The sequence below is a fragment of the Typopeltis vanoorti genome, chromosome 2, assembly GCF_054136105.1.
Source record: "Typopeltis vanoorti isolate ZY-2024b chromosome 2, IOZ_Tvanoo_1.0, whole genome shotgun sequence".
NCBI lineage: Eukaryota > Metazoa > Arthropoda > Arachnida > Uropygi > Thelyphonidae > Typopeltis > Typopeltis vanoorti.
Window position 1 is genome coordinate 132,201,427 of NC_143550.1, and position 15,216 is coordinate 132,216,642.

General features: G+C 37.6%; 1 protein-coding gene across 3 annotated transcripts in view; it reads left to right on the forward strand.

Moving 5' to 3' along the window:
* Nucleotides 1–15,216, forward strand: part of TppII (Tripeptidyl-peptidase II) — a 583,232-nt gene that overhangs the window by 412,516 nt on the left and 155,500 nt on the right. The gene's annotated exons all lie outside the window — the stretch shown is intronic.

Consider the following 15,216-nt stretch of genomic DNA (forward strand, 5'->3'; position numbering starts at 1 on the left):
TTCTTTTGTCTTGCTTCGAAGCTTCTAGACGTCTGACCAATGTAACTTAGACCACAGGAACAAGGGATGTTATAAACTCCTGCATGTTTGTAGAAAGGATTGAAATCTTCTGTTGATCTTAGAAATTTCTGAATAGTTTCAACTGGCTTGAAGGTCACTCTAATATTGTGTGGTTTTAGGAGGCGAGCTAGTTTTTTGGAGATGGTACCAATGTATGGAATAGTTATAGTAGTTATATACTGGGTGTCATCACGTTGTCTTTGTGGTATATCAGAGAAGAGAATCTTGTTAACAAGTCCTCTAGGGTAGCCATTTAGAAGTAGATCGTTTGATATTTTATTTAATTCTTCTTGTAGATCATTATGATCTGTGGTGAATTGTATAGCTCTTTTCTTTAGCATATGAATAATGCTGAGTTTTTGGGAGATGTGGTGTGATGAGCTAAAGTTTAGATAACGTCCAGTATTTGTTGGTTTTCTATAAACTGATAAGTTGACACTGTTATTTTCTTTTTTCTTTATTATGATGTCTAGGAATGGTAGTTGTTTGTCCTTTTCAAGATCTAGTGTAAATTTGATAGTATGGCGAAACATATTGATTTTGTTTAGGTAATCTAATAGCTCTTCCTTTTTGTGGTTCCAAATGATAAAGATGTCATCAACAAATCTGAACCATGCCTTAGGTTTTGGATTAATTTGAGATAAGATTTTACTTTCAAGATCTTCCATAAATAAGTCAGCACAAGAGGAGAGAGGAAGCTGCCCATGGCCAATTCGGTTAATTGTTTGTAAATTATTTTCTTCCATACGAAATAGTTAGAAGATAGATAGAGAGTGGCTAAACAATGAAGAGACGTCTTGAGGGAATAAATTGTCTAAGATGTTGATAACTTCAACCACTGGAATGTTGGTAAACAGGGAAGTGACATCAAGGCTGGCAAGTATATCGTTTTCAGAGATAGAGACGATTTTTAATATTTCTATAAAATGTTGAGAGTTTTTAATATAAGTATCTGAATTATGGATGTGTTGTTGTAAAATTTTAGCTAGATATTTTGACAGTAAATACGTTGGAGAGTTGATTCCATCCACTATTGGGCGTAATGGGAAGCCATCCTTATGTACTTTTGGAATGCCGTATAGTCTAGGAGTTAGAGGATGCATAGATTTTAACTTTTTAATTAGATCTGTAGGCCAGATTGTCATCTGACGTAATAATTCATTGGTATCATTATGGTTTTTTAGCGTAGGATCTGTATTAAGTACATTATAGACAGATGTATCCAATAAAAGATTGTTGAGTTTGTCTTCATAATCATTAATTAATTAAATAATTAATTTTCATTAATCTTTGTGGTCAAGAATTAACAATTTCTAATCTCTTACAATGTTTAGACAAAGACTTTTATGGAGAACCTTGCTACATCAGGTGAATCTGGATAGAAATGATACTTGCATTGTCCCTCTTGTGGGAAATAGTTCTTTACAAATTTCAGAATTAACTTAGATTTAATTACATTTTTCATTTATTATTAAATCTTGTTCAAGTTATTTTTACTAGAACCTTAATATAATTAGACCATGGTGCTCTACATCATGTACAGGGTGTTCGGGATAAATTTGACAGTTTCGTAAGGAAAAAGAAAATCTTCTTTGTATCTATTAAATTTAATGAATTGACAAAAAAACATTACAGGCAGAGTTAATTACAATACTATCAACAAGATTTACTCAAAATAACCACCATTAGCATCGATCACAGCTTCAATTCTGCTTCGGAACCTCGAACAAGCTGATGCTATAGTCTCCCTGGGAAGGGCCGCAAAAACTGTTTTAATTTTATCCATTAACTGGGCTTTTGTATTACTGGAAGTGCGATTGGTGTCTTTTTCAACTGCGCCCCATACAAAATAATCCATGGGGTTAAGGTCTGGGGAGTTTGGAGGCCAAACATTTGGACTGGTGAAGTCGTAGAAATTTTCGGACAACCATTTTTGACTTTTCCCAGAGGTGTGGCAAGGGGCCGAATCCTGCTGCCATACATACGGCCTACCATTGGCTACCCTTGTTATCCAGGGCTTGACTACAGTTAGCAACTCCACGAACAAAGCCCGAATTCCAATGCCAGAGTTCTTCAACACCTGTTCCTGCAGATTTGCGAGGAATTCTGCTGTACGAACGCAATCAGATCGTCTGCTAGGGATCTTTCTTCTTGCTACATCCTCGTAGTCACCATTGCAAGTCTCTAGTTCATGCCTGATTGTTTTTACTGTATTCAGGGAGCATTGGGCAGCAGTCGTAATATCCTTATTTTGATGGCGGGCACGAATCATCATGATACAAGTTATTCTCTTCCATGATTCAGGTGGGTTCCAGCTATCCATCCTTTCTGACATCTTGTATATGAATGAAGAAGGGTCCAAACTTTTAAATGAAGAGAAGTGTGTGTTAATACATGTAACTTACGGAAAAATATAATTAATTATAAATATGTCAAATTTATCCCGAACACCCTGTATGTACATTTCACACATCATTGTTTAATCTCTTTGTTTCTGTTCTTGTTATTTAATTCGATAGTCATACTGAAGATGTCCTTAAGACTAGGGCAAAAATTTTATACTAAATACATGCAATATCAAACCATAAACAACTCAAAATGTTTTGATAGGGAGCAGTTTGGTAAATTAGGAAAACAGATTGATTGGAGCTTGGAAGAAGACTTAGATAAAGACCCAGCCAAATTCTACCAACAAATAAAACAATACAAAACACAAGTAGAATTTCTGACAGAAAAGAATTGCAGAGAGTGTCTCAGCCAATGACTCTTGAACTGTTATGCAAAAAGAAGGGAGTTAAAAGATTCAGGTCATACTTATTTAGAATATATAATGATTAGCAAGGTAGTGAGAATAAAGATATAAGAAGATTGCACCAAATTTAGAATAAATAAACTACAAGAGGCAGCAGAAAAACAAAGGAGCCTGAAGAAAGATAAAAATGGAATTAAGAATGAAACAAACAGTAATACCAGTCCTAGATGAATATCAGGAAAACAGAACAGAAATGGAAAAGAATCATCCAGAACTACTACAGAAAGCTCTACTTATCCATGCAAAATATCACTCCAGTAAAGTTAACTGAGTATAATGAAGCATCAGAAATACTGCCTGAAGAGCAGTCAATAAGATGAAAGTAGATAGAGCACCAGGGACAGATGAAATAAGAATAGAAGATATGAAGACAAGAGGAAATATTCTTTATAAAGCTCTAACAACAAGGTCCATTTGGCACCTAAATGAAGGTAGATGATTTTAGATGATTTCCATTACCTAAGCAATGGAATCATCTAAAACCATCCTCATCCATAACAGAGAAAAAGAGAATATTCACAACTATAGACTATTGTCTCCTGTCCCACCTCTGTAAAATATTCAAATAACCACACAAAATAGAATTTAAAAAAAATAAATAAATAAAAAAAGTTATATGAAAATATCAGCAAAGAGCAAGCTGGATTTAAAAAAGGATTCTCCATAATCGATCTTTTTGGTAATATTATTGTTGATAGGATAAAGTCTGGAGGTGTCTGAGGGAGAAGAAGGTACCGGAGAAATATGTCAGGTTGGTGCAGGAGATGTACAGAAATGTGAAGACAAGTGTTCGAACCTGCCTGGGAGTGGCAGAAAGTTTTCCATTGACAGTTGGCTTGCATCAAGGGTCTGCATTAAGTTTGTCCTGTTTAATATTATGATGGAGGGGGTGACGGAGGAAGTGAGACAAGACACACCTTGGACTATGGTGTATGCAGATGACATCATGCTGTGCACAGAATCAAGAGAAGAAGCAGCCAAACTGGAAAGTTGGAGGAAAGTACTAGAAGAGAGAGAGAGAGAGGTATGAGACTGAGCAGAAGTAAGACCGAGTATATGTGTTGCAAAGTGGATAGCAGCCAGGAGACAGATCTGGAGCTGGAAATGTCATCAGGAAGGTCAGTGACTTTAGATACTTAGGTTCAACAATGAAAGAGGATGGTGAGGCTGAGAAGGAAGTGGGATGCAGGATGGAGGAACTGGAGACAGATGGTCGGAGTGTTATGTGATAAGAGGGTGCCGATCAATCTGAAAGGTAAAATTTACAGGACAGTAGTGAGACCAGCTATGATGTATGCTTTGGAAACTGTGACCCTGATAAAAAATAACATCAGCAGGATGTCAGGTTGGTGCAGGAGATGTACAGAAATGTGAAGACAAGTGTTTGAACCTACCTGGGAGTGACAGAAAGTTTTCCAGTGACAGTTAGCTTGCATCAAGGGTCTACATTAAGTTTGTCCCTGTTTAATATTGTGATGGAGGTGGTGACAGAGGAAGTGAAAGAAGATGCACCTTGGACTATGTTGTATGCAGATGACATTGTGCTGTGTGCAGAATCAAGAGAAGAAGTGGCAGCCAAACTGGAAAGTTGGAGGAAAGTACTAGAAGAGAGAGAGGTATGAGACTGAACAGAAGTAAGACCAAGTATATGTGTTGCAAAGTGGATGGCAGCCAGGAGACAGATCTGAATGAAAATGTCATCAGGAAGGTCAGTGACTTTAGATACTTAGGTTCAACAATGAAAGAGGATGGTGAGGCTGAGAAGCAAGTGGGATGCAGGATACAAGCAGGATGGAGGAACTGTAGAGAGATGGCTGGAGTGTTATGTGATAAGAGGGTGCCGATCAATCTAAAAGGCAAAATTTACAGGACAGTAGTGAGACCAGCTATGATGTATGCTTTGGAAACTGTGACCCTGAGGAAAAATAACATCAGCAGGATGGAGGTAGCAGAGATGAGAATGCTTAGGTGGATGTGCGGTGTGACCAGAAAGGATCATCTGAGAAATAACTATGTAAGGGGAACGGTGAAAGTTACGAACTTAGGAGCAAAGCTACAGGAGGCAAGGTTGAGATGGTTGGTCATGTGATGAGGAGGGAGGAAGAGTATGTGGGAAGAAAGGTCATGCAGATGGATGTGCAGGGGAAGAGGAAGCATGGAAGGCCAAAGAAGAGATGGAGGGAGATGATGGAGAGGACTTGAGGATGAAGAACTTGGATGTGGCTACAGCCGAAGACAGGAAGTTGTGGAGGAGACTCACCACAAACAGCGACCCTACTTAAGTGGGAAAAGCTGCAGAAGAAGATTGTTGATAGGATAAAACCTTACAATAAACCAACTAGCTGAAAAATGCAGAGAATATCATCTACCACTTTCTCTGCTATTTATTGATTTCAAAAAAGCATTTGAAATTAATAACAGAGACACAGTAGTTTTCCTTGCACTAAAAGATCAAGGCATTGAACCACCATATATCAGATTAATTATTTTTTAATAAACTCCTTGAAATACCTCTCATTAGTGGAGTAAGACAAGGAGATTGATCTCTCCCAATTTCTTGACAGCAAATAGAAAACATTCTTAAAAACACAAACCTGGATGGAGGTTTAAATATAGATGCAAAAAGAATCTTAAAATACCTCTGTTTACTGATGTGCTGCTGATATCTGTCTGCTCTAGTAATGTTGAATGAAATAGCTTGCACTGTAGAATGTAAAATCCACCCTGACAAGACAAGGTAGATGGAAAATGAATACTGTCGTGACAAACAAAACAAATTGCAAAATGAAATCATAGACTGAATGAAGAGCTACATTTATTTAGGATAAGCAATCAGAATGGACAGTAATTTATACTTGTGTGTCTAAAAGCTAAGGGTGAACTACATGTTTACCTATATATGAAAAAATTTTCATATGAAGGTAAACTTTATATATGTAAATTTTTTTCTTCTTCAACCTTCTGGTTCTGTCCACTGCTGGACGAAGGTTTCCCACATAATTTTCCAGATCACTCGGTTTTCTGTCTCTCCCATCCATCTCACTCCTGTAATTTGTTCCAGTTCATCCTTCCACTTTCTTCTCGGTCTTCCTCTTTGTCTTGCTCCATCCATTGGTTTCCACTCTGTTGTTTTTCTAGTCCATCTCCCATCACTGCATCTGGCAATATGGCCAGCCCATCTCCACTTAGCCTGTTTAATTTTACAATATCCATGACACCTGTTTGAGATCTTATCCAGGTATTTGTCTTCCTATCTCTTAATGTTATTTTTAGCATACTTCTTTCCATGCAATGTTGTGTTGTTTTCAGCTTTTTGTTTAGGGCCTCTGTTAAAGTCCATGTTTCTCCTCCATATGTTAGGACAGGAAGTATGCACGGGTCAAAAACTTTCCTTTTTTAGACTCATAGGAATGTCACTTCTTAATATGTCTCTCATTTTCCCATAAGCCCTCCATCCAAGGTGAATTCTTCGTTCAATCTCTTTTCTTTGGCACTCATCAAAGGATAATTGGCCCAAATATACATATGAAGTAACTTGTTCTATTTCATGGTTTTCAACTTTGACAGTTCTATGGTTATTATTATTATTATTGTTCCGGGAAACTCCAAGGAGTCGACAGACTCATCGAGGGAGGCCCCAACATCATGTCAAGAACAACCACTCAGCATTCACACAGCATCCATCACACCTCGCCCCGAACTCACTCACGGCCGCAGCACCCACAACAGACTCTGGAAGCCCACTCCACCCATCCGCCACTCCCCAAGCAAAGAACCCAGCTCCAACACCCCCGTCAACCACACTCTCGCCCAGCCTCCAGGTTAATATATTTATTCATCATTATTTTTGTTTTTCTCTATTTATTTTTAATCCAGTTACTCTGGAGGCTTCATTTAGCTGATTTAGCCTTTCTTCCAGATCTTCAAGATTATCTGCTATTAGGACAATATCATCTGCAAATTTCAGGTGATGCAGCATTTCTCCATTTATGTTTATTCCTTTTGTTTCCCAATCAACGCTTCTAAAGACTTCCTCTAGTGCAGCTGTAAATAATTTGGGAGATATGGTGTCACCTTTCCAGATGCCTTTTTGTATTGAGAACTTTTCACTGTTTTTATATAATTTAATTACAGACGTTGCATTATTGTAAATATGTTTTAGTGTTTCAATATATGGTTTCTCAGTTCCCTGGGTTTCAAGTGCTTTTAGTGTTGTAGATGTTTTAACTAAATCAAATGCTTTTTCATAGTCTATATAGGCCAGACATAAGGGTTTATTATATTCAATTGATTTTTCAATGAGCTGTCTTAATGTGTGAATATGGTCCAAAGCAGTGCTTTTTTTTGTGGCAGTACGCAGTACCGGCACCTTTTTTCTTAAGTTTTTAAAACTTTGCGATTTATTGACAGCAAAACTTATTATAAATATTCTGGTAGATGGTACTGTGTTCACGAATTGAATTTTCAGTTTTGATTACTCATGTTGTTATCCTGTATTCCTGTTTCATAGGTTGGTACGCAACCGGAAACGTCGGTACATTCACTTCCGATTGCTTCCAATATCAGTTCTATATTCACTCTGCAACAGGTAGGTGCTCACGTGGGTTTTGAATTAATCTAAATTAAATCAGTGCAATCATTGTTGAATGAGTAAAATAAGTAGATACTTTATGCCAATGAGTAAAAAAAGGAAGACTGAAGCAGCAGAAATTGTTGAATCTACTTGTGATCCTGTAAAACAGAAAACTAGCACCGAAAATACACTTGGTGAAGAGGATCACAAAACCAAGACCAAAGATCCACATTTCGATAATGATTGGCCTGAATGGTGGACACTTTTGCAGAAAAATGACTTCTGCGAGAGAAATGAGTGGCTGTATGTCAAGAATAAAATGTTGGACTGTAAAGTGTGTCGTGATGTCGGAAGTCTTGCTGTCGATAAACACATGGGAACGAAAATTTCAGCAGAGTGATTAAATGGTTAAATTAGTCATTTTGGAAAATCTCACAAACAACAGTTAATGTCATTAAGAAAAAAAGATTTACGATCATAAAGAGAGTGCAGCGCACAAAGCGTGCCAAAAAATAAAATCTGAAGCAAAAAACGAAACATTAGAGAAAGTTCTCTTAAATACTTTGTCTTATAATAAAGACGTAACAAGAAAAGTGTTTCCAACCGCTTACAAAGTTGCGAGGAGAAATCTATCATTTAACAACTTTGAAGACGATAAATTTACAGAAACTTAATGGCTTAGGCATGGAATATATTCTTCATTCTGCAAATGCTTGCATTACATTGTGAGCCATATCGCAAATGAAATGAGAAAAACATTAATAGACAATATAGTGAACTCCAAGAACAAAATATCGTTACTTATCGATGAATCAACAACTGTGAGTAACACAACAACATTAATTGTTATTGTTCGTATAGTTCTTCCTGAACTTTCACTCCTGTGAGTCTTTTCCTAGATTTGATGGAATTATCAGATGTAACTGCTAGGGGAATTCTAAACTCTTTAATTAGCCATCTTGAGTGTTTAGGATTATCTGAAGATTACTTAAAGGAGTATTTATTGTCTGTAACTTGTGATGGTGAACCATGCTGTTTGGTGTGCGTAATGGTGTAAGGAAGCTAATGCAAGAGAAGTTTCCTAGTGTTATTTTCTAGCATTGTGCTGGCCATCACCTTGAATTGTCTGTTAGTGACACAGTGAACAATGTGGCAGGAGTGAATCACTTAAGTTTCATGGACAAACTTTATGTGACTTATCATGCTTCAGCTAAGAATGCTAAGTTACTACAGGAATGTGCAACAAATCTAGAACTTCAACTTCTTAAAATTGACAGAATTTTAAGTACTTGCTGGGTTGCATCTAGCTTTTGCACTGTTTCTGCAGTGTGGCAAGACTTTGAAGAAGTCCTTGTCCATCACTTTCTGGTGGCAAAAGAAGACAGCAGAAGAAGCAAAACAGACCACTTTCTTTATTGAGGGCCTTTTAAGAAAAATAACATCATGCGAGTTTGTTCTTGATTTGGGCCTTATGTGTGATGCTCTCCAAGAACTTAGTGAACTAAGTGTAGATTTACAGGAGAGAAATATTGACTTGTACAAAGTAGACAGGAAGATAAAGAATACAGTTCAACTTTTTTGAAGAAATAATTGAAAATCCTGGTCCGTGCTACAGTATTTCCCTTCAGAAGAACATGAAGTTCAAAGGGATTGAGCTCCACAAAAATGAAAGACACAGTCCTGCAATAAGTTCATCTGCTTTCTATAAAAGTCTGAAAGAAGCTGTTGGAAATCGTCTGCTTGAAGGAGATGATGCTGATTGCCTGAATGTGCTAAGATGTTAGATTCCAAGTATTGGCCAGAAAATCTTGGGAATCATCTCACATTTGGTGAAGGTGAAATTAAAAAGTTAGCATGCAAATTTCGAAGAGAAGCAGTTCGTGGTTGCCTTGAATATCTTCAAGAAAATAAGTCCCGGATATACTACTTTCCTAAAGCACACTTTGTGCACAGCACAATTGCAATATCTTCCAGTGAATATGAAAGGGATTTCTCTCAGATGAATCTTATAGTAACTTCATATAGGTCATCTCTGCTTGTACAGACAACTTCTGCACTGATGTTCATCAGGATAGTAGGACCTCCTCTCACTCAGTTCAACCATAGCAAATATGTGAATTCATGGCTGCTCCAAGGTCGTCATTCTGCAGTTGATACCAAAAGCAAGAAGTGATCTAGAGACGACGAGGATATATCGGAGGATATGTCAAAAGTGGAAGTTGCTGTAATAACCTCTTCATGGTGAGTACTGGCACCTTTTTTCCAGAAAAAAAGCACTGATCCAAAATATTGTAATTCTTTCTAAATCCAGCTTGTTCACAGGATTGCATTCCTTCTAGTTTAGATTTTATTCTATTATTTATAATTTTTGTGAAAACTGTATATATGGTGGGGAGTAGGCTTATAGGTCTGTAGTTTTTAATTTCTTCCTTATTGCCATTTTTAAAAATTAATATTAGAAGTTAATTGTTCCAATTTGTTGGAATTTTTCTCCATTTTAGGCATTTATTAAAGAGTTTAGTCAGCTGTTTGATGACAGGGCTTCCTCCCAGTTTTAAGAAGTCTACCATAATTCCATCTTCTCCTGGGGCCTTTCCATTCTTCATTTCCTGCAGTGCCATTTCCACTTCACCCTGTAAGATCTCAGGGCATCATGGTTTTCCTCACTTGAGTAATCCATAGATGATTCTTGGATGTCCCGGTCTTTGTCTTCATAGAGTTCAGTATAAAATTCCTGAATTCTTTTGATTATTGCATTTTTATTTTTTATAAGTTAACCATTTTTTCTTCTTACAGTAGCTATTTCCTTTGTTCCAACTGATAATGTTCATCTTAGAACCTTCATATTGCTATTGTTTTCTATTGTTTCTTTAATTTTCCTAAATTTTAAATATGTAAATTTTTCATGTAGTACTATCATATCCTGTACACTCCTTGAGGGTACATGGTAGGAATTTGATGATGATGAAAAACATTTCATGCTTGCAGCCAAATATGGAGATAAATTTATTGAGAGCATACTAATAAAGTATGTTACACAAAAATGTGTTATAAATTTCATACAAATTAAATTGCAGTACATTTTTGGCAAAAGTTACAAATTTCCTAAACATTTGGTTAAGAAATTAATGTATACAGTGCTTACAGAAAACTATGCAGAGAGACATTTCAGTATGGAATATGCCCACCCTGAACTGTGATTCAGCTCTCACAATGTCTTACCATGCTTAGCACCAAGTGATTCAGAAGTTCTTGAAGCAAACTGGCCTCACTCTTTAGAGCAAGGATAAAACATTGAATGAAATAACTTGTTTTCTGGAGAGGAATTTTGAGAAGCAATGCATCTTCCTGTTGTGTATCAAACATGCTGTTCTGTAGGGTTGAAATCTGTGGAGCATGCTGACCACTCTAATTAATTATCCTTGATCTCCAGAAGTATCTCCACTGCTTGTGTACATTGTGGTGTGGTATGGCATTGTCATCCATAAAAATGAATTCTTCGCCTACAGTACTACAGAGCAATCAAACATTATGTTGAAGAACTTTGTTGCAATATCGTTCACCAGTCATAGTCCCTTTTTCCAGCACTAGCTCTGTGCATCCATTAAACATAATGCGTCTTAACACCATGAACCCCAGCACCACCACATCTATCCCTTTCAAGAGCATTCTCACGATGGTAAGCAGTATCACTTTCATGTCATATCAAGTGTTATCTAGAATTGGAGGAAAAACTAAAATGACTCATCTTCTTTTTACTCTCTTTTACCTTACGGTGTCGAGGGTTTATTAATCATCGGACCTCAAACCGTTCACAGGATAAGGTGGTCAGTCCTACGCCCAGGTGTATCCTATGTCCTGTAGTGTTGAGTTCTCAAGGCCAGTTTTTCTGCTTTGTGGGATGAAAAACTCCAGGATAAACTGGGAGGAAAAACCCTACTGTCCACGCCCAAGACTGGCTAAGGCTGAGGAGGATCCTTCAGCTCTTCACGTCAACCAACTGGAATCGAACATAGGACACCTTTTCCCCAGACATATGGTTGCAAAGCACACAGCAACTAGGCTAACCACGCGGACAATGACTCTTATCTGTAAAGAGTACGTTAGCCCATTGGTGTGTTATCCACTTTTTATGAACACAACATAACTGAAAACGTGCTTTACAATGAGCTGTGGATAAAGGGACTCAGACTACAGGCCTTCAGGTGTATAGGCCTACGTCACAGGTATCTTATCATAATTTGTCGAGATATCTTGTACCTATGCTTGAACAGAGCCAACTTGAAGGTGACCTGCCATGGTACATCAATTACCATGGCAGGTCATGCTGTTATAACCAAAAATCTGTCTTTGCTGTTGTAACCAAAAATCTGTCTTTATGCTCCATGATAGAGCAAGGCCACCTCTCAGCGGTTGTCTGGAACACATTCCATTAGTTTGACACGCTGCCCAGAACCTAGATACAACATCGATCCTGGATGTGAGATTCCAACTGTCTGGCAATAACAGTGATGCTGCACCTTCTTCAAGTTTTTCGATAATTCACTGCATAAAATCATCTAGAGGATGTCTTTGAGACATTACAAAGCATCCAATTTTCAACTTTATTCCTTCACGAAAAGAGCTTCCTTCAAACACAATTTGCTTATCACAACCTTTTTTCCCTTTATACTGATAAGTACTACCATATGATCCCCTTTGCAAGTGATTTGAGTGTGCCCCCACTTTCTGCTCAAAATCATGAGTTATACAAATTTTGACAAGCTGATTTGTCTGAATTTGCAGTTGTAATCTTCAGAAATAGTATTTGCCCTTAAGTTTTGGACACCAGTGTATCAAATGAAATAAATAGATGCAAAAAGGCTGCTTGGGAAGCTGTTAACTAGATAAAAGACACTGTCACAAACCAAAAAATAGATATCCAAATTAAATCAAACCTTTTTAACAGTATGATTCTACCAGCAATAACCTATGACAGTGAGATGCAGAACACAACAAAAAAGTGAGAACAGAGCTTAATAACAACCCAAAGGGCAATAGAAAGAAGAGTCTGTAATATAAGCAAGAAAGATTACTTAAGATGTTGAAATAAGGAAACACTCAATTCAGAGAGGTGATAGAAGCTATGTATTAAAGGGGGGGGGGGGATAGGAAAGACAATAGATGGACTTCAGGAATAACAGACTGGTATCTCAGACACATAAAAAGAAAACCTGGTAAACCATAGGAGGATCCTATATTAAAGTCTGTAGGACAGAAGCGAAAAAGATTGGCTTGGATTATAATAAATTTAGTTTAATCCTTTATCCAAGTGTGAGCAACAAAGTTTGTGCCTGAAAATATCTTCAGGACTGAGGTAAGGTAGTACAACACTGGGAAACTCACAGCAAAGGTGGATCAAGTTCTCAACTCCTTGTCTCAGTATCTCCCATAATGCACAGCACATCTCCTTGCGGACATTTGCTCATATCTCATCTGAGGGATAACAGCAACAGCTGTGCCTTAGTTAACTTCATGGGCTACAGCATTGCCATTCATTAACCCCCTACCCAGAAAATGGATTGCAGTAACAGCCAAGTCTCAGTTAAAACTTCATTGGCTACAGCATTGCCATTCATCACTCAAGCTTCCAGCCGGCTTTGACTTTTGTTGAGGTCTCATCAGTGGGAGCCAGACCCAGAAGTGGTTATACTAAGGCAGAAGCAATGGAAAAGTCATATTTATCTACACGAGTTGCCAAAAGGTGTACCACCTTATTATTAAATTACACTGGAGAAAGATGTTGGAAGTTTTTTTTCACTTGGTTAGACTATAATAAATTTAGTTTAATCCTTTATCCAAGTGTGAGCAAACAAAGTTTGCACCTGAAAATATCTTCAGGACTGCAGTAAGGTAGTACAACACCAGACAACTTGCAGCAAAGGTGGATCAAGCTCTCAACTCCTTGAGTTGCCAAAAGGTGTACCACCTTATTATTAAATTACACTGGAGAAAGATGTTGGAAGTTTTTTTTCACTTGGTTAGACTATAATAAATTTAGTTTAATCCTTTATCCAAGTGTGAGCAAACAAAGTTTGCACCTGAAAATATCTTCAGGACTGAGGTAAGGTAGTACAATGCCGGGCAACTCGAAGCAAAGGTGGATCAAGCTCTCAACTCTTTGTCTGAGTATCTCCCATAATGCACAGCACATCTCCTTGCAGACATGTATACTGCTATGCATTAGGGGGGGGGCACTACCCATACCGGTTTCGACCTTTATTGAGGTCTCGTCAATGGGAGCCAGGCCAGAGTGGAGATACTAAGGCAGAAGCAATAGGAGAGGTCATCCTTACCTATAGGAGTTGCCAAAAGGCATGCCACCTTATTATTAAATTACTCTGAATTTAGAGAAAGATGTTGAAAGTTTATTTTTCACTTGGTTAGACTATAATAAATTTAATTTAATACTTTATCCAAGTGTGAGCAAACAAAGTTTGTGCCTGAAAATATCTTCAGGACTGAGGTAAGGTAGTACATCACCAGGCAACTTGCAGCAAAGGTGGATCAAGCTCTCAACTCCTTGTCTCAGTATCCCCCATAATGCACAGCACATCTCCTTGCAGACATATATACTGCTATGCATTAAGGGGGGGGGGGGGACACTACCCATACCAGTTTCGACCTTTATTGAGGTCTCGTCAGTGGAAAGGATTAAACTAAATTTATTATAGTCTAACCAAGTGAAAAATAAACTTTCAAGATTGGCTTGGGATAGAGAAAGCTGGCATCTTTGCAACCTGCAGTCATGGAGAGACCAAGGCTGAGCACACAGGTCCATCATGGAAAAAATAAATAAATAAAATAAGTGTAAATCTAATTTTGAAAGGGCCAAAAGCCACAAACATGCCTCCTGTTCTAATGGCACTTGAGCCATCTGGTGCGACTTCTGACTACTCATGTCATCCAGATGATATTACTGTCATATTATCTAAAGACAAAGCTTTGGGTAATAAATTACAGTGACAATATATATATATATATATATATATATGTTGCCATTCTTCCTCTTCCAGTATCTACACTGATGATCTTCTCAAAGTGCCCTCTACTTTACCACGTACTTGCTTTATGCAGTGTCTAATTTTCTGCTAGAAAGAAATCAGAATATTGAATAACTTAAACATAAACAATGCATCTGACTATAAATGCATACCATCTGTCATGCTAAAAACTTGTGGTCTGGAATTAACACATATCTTATATTGCCTCTTCATTCTTCCTGCTCAACTGACATCTACCTTGCAGAATGGAAACAAACCTACATTCATCTCATTTCCAAGAGAGGTGATAAAAGTCAGCCAACTAACTGCCATTCAAGTGCTCTCACTTCCTTTCTCTCAAAAACTATGTGGAAGATCGTCAATGGCTATCTTCTACACCACTGGAGGCCCACTTGCTAATTAGCAACCAGCAATATGAATTCTGCAAATCTCAATCCACAGCTGATCTTCTAGCATTCATCACCCACCTGTAGGCTCAGGATCCAGAAAAATTTAAAGAAACACATGATTAATCGTGATATTCCTAATCGTTCTTCAATTTTGATCTGATCTGACATATCCTCTTTTAACTTTTTGCAACTGGGTGGTCACCATCTTCCTCTCCTCAGATTCTGACATTAATGCAGGAGATTGCATAACATTGTACTTTCACCCACTCTTTCTCCTGAACATAAATTACCTGCTTTTACTGACTTCAGATCCTATCCATAGCTATGCTGATGACAGTA